General features: G+C 40.5%; 1 long non-coding RNA gene across 1 annotated transcript in view; it reads right to left on the bottom strand.

Annotated features, from left to right (window-relative positions):
* Positions 1-4,614: 4,614 nt before the first annotated feature.
* Positions 4,615-6,000, bottom strand: part of LOC121828076 (uncharacterized) — a 151,572-nt gene continuing 150,186 nt past the window's right edge. Inside the window, exon 5 of the long non-coding RNA XR_013050054.1 lies at positions 4,615-4,727. This is a non-coding gene — a long non-coding RNA (uncharacterized LOC121828076). The remainder of the gene's footprint in view (positions 4,728-6,000) is intronic.

Here is a 6,000-nt window from a genome sequence, read left to right as displayed (position 1 = left end):
TGCCATTCTTGACACCCAAGCCATCATCACGCAGCTGACATTTTTGCTGGTTTTCTTTTTTCCTCTTTTGGCCTCTCACATGTGGAGCCAGGCATAGGTTAGCATCCTTACTCAGAACAAATGAAATCTAAAATGCTCCAAAATCTGAACTCTTTTATGTACTAATGTGGTGGAACAAATGGAAATTTCCATGCCTGACTTCATATGATGCCAAAATACAGGCACATTAAAATATTATGTAAAATTACTTTTAGGCTATGTGCTTTAGGTATATATGATTCATATAGAAATTTTATGTTTAGATGTGGCTTCCATCTCTAATCTATCTCATGATGTATATGAAAATATTCCAAAATCTGATCCAAAGCATTTTGGGTAAAGGATATTTAACTTGTACAGGAGTGATTGTGTTCTATGGAAAAGCTGCTTCAGAAATAGAAATGTATAACCATTGTCACTCCTTTATAGAATAATCCATAGAAAAATCAAGGATGAATCCTCTTTTTTTTAATTCTGGAAATTAAGAAGCAGGATTCATTTTAACCACATGGCTTGAAAAAGCATTGAGGCTGGAAGAACCTAGACTGGAGGTATGGAATTCTTAGTCCTTGTTTGGATTCTGCTTCAGACTAGACCTTAGCAGTACAGTCACCTTCCTAAAATTTCAGTTTCTTCCCATGCAAAGTAGCACAGAGATTGTCCCTGCTTGGAAATGTTTGAGAAAATGAGTCCAAAGGAAGTGCGCTGGGATTTCTTTATAAAAAACCCAAGACACCACCAAAGGAAGTGAAGAAAAGTCTGTAGGAGGTGTTTGAAGAAGCATCACTAAGTGGATTGCTTTAAATCGCTATAAAAATGTATATGGACACTTTCTTCCCATGAAAATGTGCTTGAAAAGGAAGATTAGAAAATGCAGAAAGAAAAAAGGAGTCTGCTCTTTGGTGTGATAATAAGGGGAGAGACTTGGCTGTTAGAGTGCTTTTGTTCCTTCTCTGTCCTGTGACTAAGTGCGTGACATGGGGATCTTGGCAGTCTATTGGGAGGAGGGCTGTCACTCAATTTTCTTAGCGTACACTAGACACACTAGACAGTGACTTTTCCTAGACTGCTGTTCAGTCCAATTCACAGGGACTTTCTGTCACACAGCTGTACATCCCAGATGTGCTTCCCTGTTCCTCTAGGGCACATGGACTAAATAACAATTTTAGGATATAGCAGATCCTAGCTAAATAACAGAAGGGAAGGATTGTGACTCTGTAAAGCAGTCCACATTGTCCAGTTTTCCTGAATCCATTGGAATTTGCCCATTCCTCCAGGTGTCTTTCTGGCTGTGTGTAAACATTTAGACTGCAATAAAGCAGAAGACTACTTTTCTCCCTCATTGGTAGTTGTAAAGATGCTTGTTCAATAGCAGGTACAAGGGAAATGCTTCTTGAGTTGAATGCAATTGGACTAAATTTTTCTGGGTTAATAAGAAAGTAGGTATTTCCTTAAATCAATGCTTTTATTTAATTTTTAAAATTTATTTTATTTCATGTGTGCAGGTGTTTTGCTTGCATGAATGTGCACCATGGTGTCTGCTGAGTTCAAAGAGGACACTGAAATCCCTGGACCACAGTCAGGCATAGTTGTGAGCCACCATGTAGGTACAGGGCATTGACTGAACCTAGGTCCTCTACAAGAAGAACAAATGCTCTTAACCACTGAACCATCACTCCAGTCCCCATTTTTAATTGAAATTTTTTGTTGCAACAGGCTTTCATCTACCCCAGAGTGACCTCAGACTTATAACGCAGCTGAGGATGACTGTGAACTCCTGATCCATAGTAAATGAAATCAATGCTTTAAAGTAATCTCTTGAACTTCCCTGCTTTGGGTACTGGGTAGGGCTGCAAGCCCTGAGGACGCAGTGGGAGATGCATGGCTTCTTAGGGGCTTGGTGCTTACAAGGAGAGCTGGTAAAGCTTGTGACAGGGTGGAAGCTTTCAGTCTGGAGTCTAGGTCACTTGTAACAAAGACGGTCAGTAAGCTGCTTTTCTCATTTGAATAGGAGAGACTTGAAATCCTGACTGGCTTTTGCTGAAGGATCAGATAACAAAGCATATAGACATAAGCAGATGGAGGAAGAGTTAAATAGGATGTAAATTATCCTGATAATTCAAGGGTAGGGCACTGGGAAGAGAAACTTGTTGGACCCAGGATGGGAGGATGTCTGAAAGCCAACGTTCAGTGATTTCAGCAATTCTGAAAAAGTGACGAGGAAATTTATGATACCATAAAACAAAGAGGGGAGGAGCTATTAGGAAGAGAATCATGGGTACAAGAGATGGCTCAGAGGTTAAGAGCATTGGCTACTCTTCCAGAGGATCCTAGTTTGATTCCCAGCATGGCATGACAGCTTACACTAGCCCCAGGTATCTTCTGGTCTCTGTGGGCACTGTATGTGTGGTACAGACAGCCAAACAGGCAAAACACCACCACACACAATAAAATAATGAAATAAATAACTAAAAATAAGAATGGAATCACATTTTTTTTTTCCTGAATGAAATGGGCAAAGGGAAGTGATGACCCTGCTGAGGATTATACCACTACACACTCACAATCAATAGTTACTTGTGAATGATGTCAAATGTTAATACCACAGTGAAGGGGGAAGGAGACTAAAGCCCTTCTTTGAAGTGGCTACTAGCTTAAAGAAAATGAAGGTTCACACTCAAGGAATTGGTCCAATGTTAAGGTAGAGAAGCGGGTTGGAGACATTTGTGATGCTGAACAACTTTCTTTTGTTCTGAGATATCCTTGTGACAAGACAAAGCATCATGTGATTAAATAGACTGAGCTCACCGAAGAGCAAGGGGATTATTCATTAGTTCATGGCCAGTAGAATGAAAAGGAAGAGATTGGTTTCTATACCCCAGAGATGTCATAAGCACTCAGACAAGCAGGAAAAAATATGCTTAAGGTTTCCCTCTAAGTCTAGTTTGAAAGAAATGAACACCTTAAAGTATTTTAATGATAACAAGCATGTTCACTGAATCAGTTCCTACTTGCAAATATCAAAGACAGACTCTGGCTGATTAAATATAAAATCATTTATTGAATTGTTAGTGGACACAGATTAGTTGTAAAGTCGAGAAGATGAGAGTCAGGTCACAAACACCATAGAACATCAGAAGGGAAAGTATCTGCTGGTGGGTACCACTGAGTCTTGGAAGCCAGTTTGTACTGCTGATGTTTCTTGGATATGGCTTTTCAGCAGCATACTGCAAGCAAGAAAGGGGTGACCCATCACCTCTTCTTTTGCTTTAGAAGTGCCTGAATCTGTTTCTAGTATGGGAGTAACAGCTGCCTGTGGCAAGAGATTCTTTAGAGAGAGCAAGTGTGTGCTACGTTCAGCCATTATGGAAGGGGCGTTTTCTCCCCCGACCTACATTAGGATTTATTAAGTGAAACTTTCTCTAACATAGGAAGGGATTCTGAAACTGGACAGCCCTAAGAACAGTATACAAGTCCTATTCTTGTTCCATGTTGTTATTCCACAGGAATCCTCTGCCCATGAGCTTTTGTACAGTATTTGTTTTACTAGGGATGGGGTTACTTTCCAAAGTGAGGAAGTCAACGTCTTTATAACAAAAAAGTATCTTATGCCAGAAGCTGTAGTTCCAGCCCAGGTCTCAATATCATGGTAGGTTGTAGATATAACAGTCTTATTAAATAAGAAACACAGAGCCAAATGCAGAGTTAAAAGCCCAAGAGGTTAGAGCAGTAGCTAAGAGCTGATACTAAAAAACCTTTCTTACCCTTCGCTGCCGCTGTCGTCCTTCCCCTCAGAAAGAGACCTACTTCCTGTGTGTCTGTCCTTTTATTGACTTTCTGTTCTGCCTTCTCATTGGTTGTAAATCCAACCACATGACCTCCACCATCACTGCCTATCTATACAGAGCTCCAGGTCTTCTATGGTTGGTATTGAGATTAAAGGCGTGTGTCTCCATGCTGGCTGTATCCTTGAACACACAGAGATCTGCCTGTCATGTGATCGGGATTAAAGGTGTGTGCCACCACCGCCCAGCTTCTGCTATTAGCTCTGACCCCCAAGCAACTTTATTTATTAACATACAAATAAAATCACATTTCAGTACAAATAAAATATCACCATAGTAGGTTCTTAATGTTTTCCTGAACAGATACTCCACTCCTCCAGGTGAATGTCACTCAGGATCTGTAGTGGGTACTTGTTCCACTTGTGGCCTTGAAGCGCTAGCCCCTAGTGTGTGGCCTCAGGGCTACCTTAAGCTGAGGGGCACATAGGCCTGGTGTCTTTGCTCCCTTGTGGGCTTGGCTGGTATAGACTGACTCAGGCAGCAGGAGCAGGGTGGGACAGGACATCAACCTTCCAGGACTCTGTGATGATTTTGCCCATTCTGTTTAGTGAGTTGTTTTCTCCAGTTTAATGTCCTAATAAACTCCCTAAGCTTATTAGGGATCCCTTAAGCAGACTCCCTTGGATTTCTCTTTATAAGCATCCTTTAAAATAGGCCTTTTGAAATAACCCAGTGTAAAATTAAAAGGTTCATTTCATCTTCTTGGTAGAGCTCCAAAAAATTGCTCCTCTTCTTGAGTTCACACCCAGTGTCCTTCCTTCCTGACTGCCGGGCAGTTTTCAGAGAGGGTCTTACTTAAGTTGTACTCTTAGAAAGTTGAAGAAAGCTGTAATTTTGATGCATCTGGAATTGAGATGGGGTGGTTGGTGAGTATTGGCTGGTGAGTATCCTTGATTTTTCCTCCCTGTGATACAGTTCCTAGAAAAGCTCCTATTTGATTTTTATTTATTTGGTGCTTAGGATCAAACCCCAGGTTTTGTACATGCTTATCACATACTCTACTAGTGAGTGACATCCCTGAAAAATGTCAATCTTGAAATGTGGTGTAGTCTGTTTTCTATAGTAGAAAGTACATAGTATGAAATCAATCATATGTGTGTGTGTGTGTATGTATATGTGTGTGTGTGTGTGTGTATGTATTTGTATATGTATGCATGTTCTCTCTCTGTCTCTCTTGTCTGTGTATGTGTGTGTGTGTGTGTGTGTGTGTGTGTGTGTGTGTGTGTATGTGTATGTGTAAGCCTGTCATAATGTGTCTTCCTCAATCATTTGCCCATATCAATTTTTGAGACAGGATCATTTACTGAACCTGGAGCTCATCACTTTGCCTGGACTGGCTGGTTTACAGGCTCCAGGGATCCCCCTGTCTCCACCTTCCTAGTTCTAAGATTATGGTCATGTGTCACTGTACTAGGCTTTTACGTGGACTTTGAGCATCAAAAGTCAGTTTCTCACACATACATGGCAAGCACATTACTAACTCAACAATCTTCCCAGCACTAAATTTATAAATTTTTTTAAAATTAGACAGTGTAGAGGTCTAGAAAAACCCAGATTTGAGAGTGGGTGGGTAAGGCAGATTTCAATTTAATTTATGACAAAATTGTGTGGTCATTGAACACATAGGTAATGATGATGAACCTCATTTATTTATTCACCTGTTAAGTGAAGGTAATAGTTTCTACCTTGCAGATCTGTGACAAAGATAAGATGAGATAATGTAAGGAAAGTGATTGGTGCATCTTGAGTGCTCTGTCCTGGGTATCTGTTCTCATTCACGTTAGAGTAGTGATTGGTTAAATTTGAAGTCAGTGAATGAATGAATGAATGAATGGGTGTTATGAGAAATTCTGTAGAAATAGGAATTGCCCTCTCTTGTGGGTTTCTGATGATTTGGGTCATTTGAGGTATCGGTTTGTGGAGAGTAGCAACATTGAAGTTTGGTCATGAGCTACATCTTCATACCTTAACCATGAATTATGTTGGGTAACCGAGAGCAATGGCACTAACCTATGTTGTTTTTGGAGATCTCTGGGGCCTCCCTGACTTTTAAATCATAGGGAGGTATACCATGCCTTGCCTTGAGATTTTCATTTAATAATCCATGTCCTCTGGG

The sequence above is a fragment of the Peromyscus maniculatus genome, chromosome 3, assembly GCF_049852395.1.
Source record: "Peromyscus maniculatus bairdii isolate BWxNUB_F1_BW_parent chromosome 3, HU_Pman_BW_mat_3.1, whole genome shotgun sequence".
Classification (NCBI taxonomy): Eukaryota; Metazoa; Chordata; class Mammalia; order Rodentia; family Cricetidae; genus Peromyscus; species Peromyscus maniculatus.
This window is presented reverse-complemented; position numbering and strand designations above follow the sequence as displayed.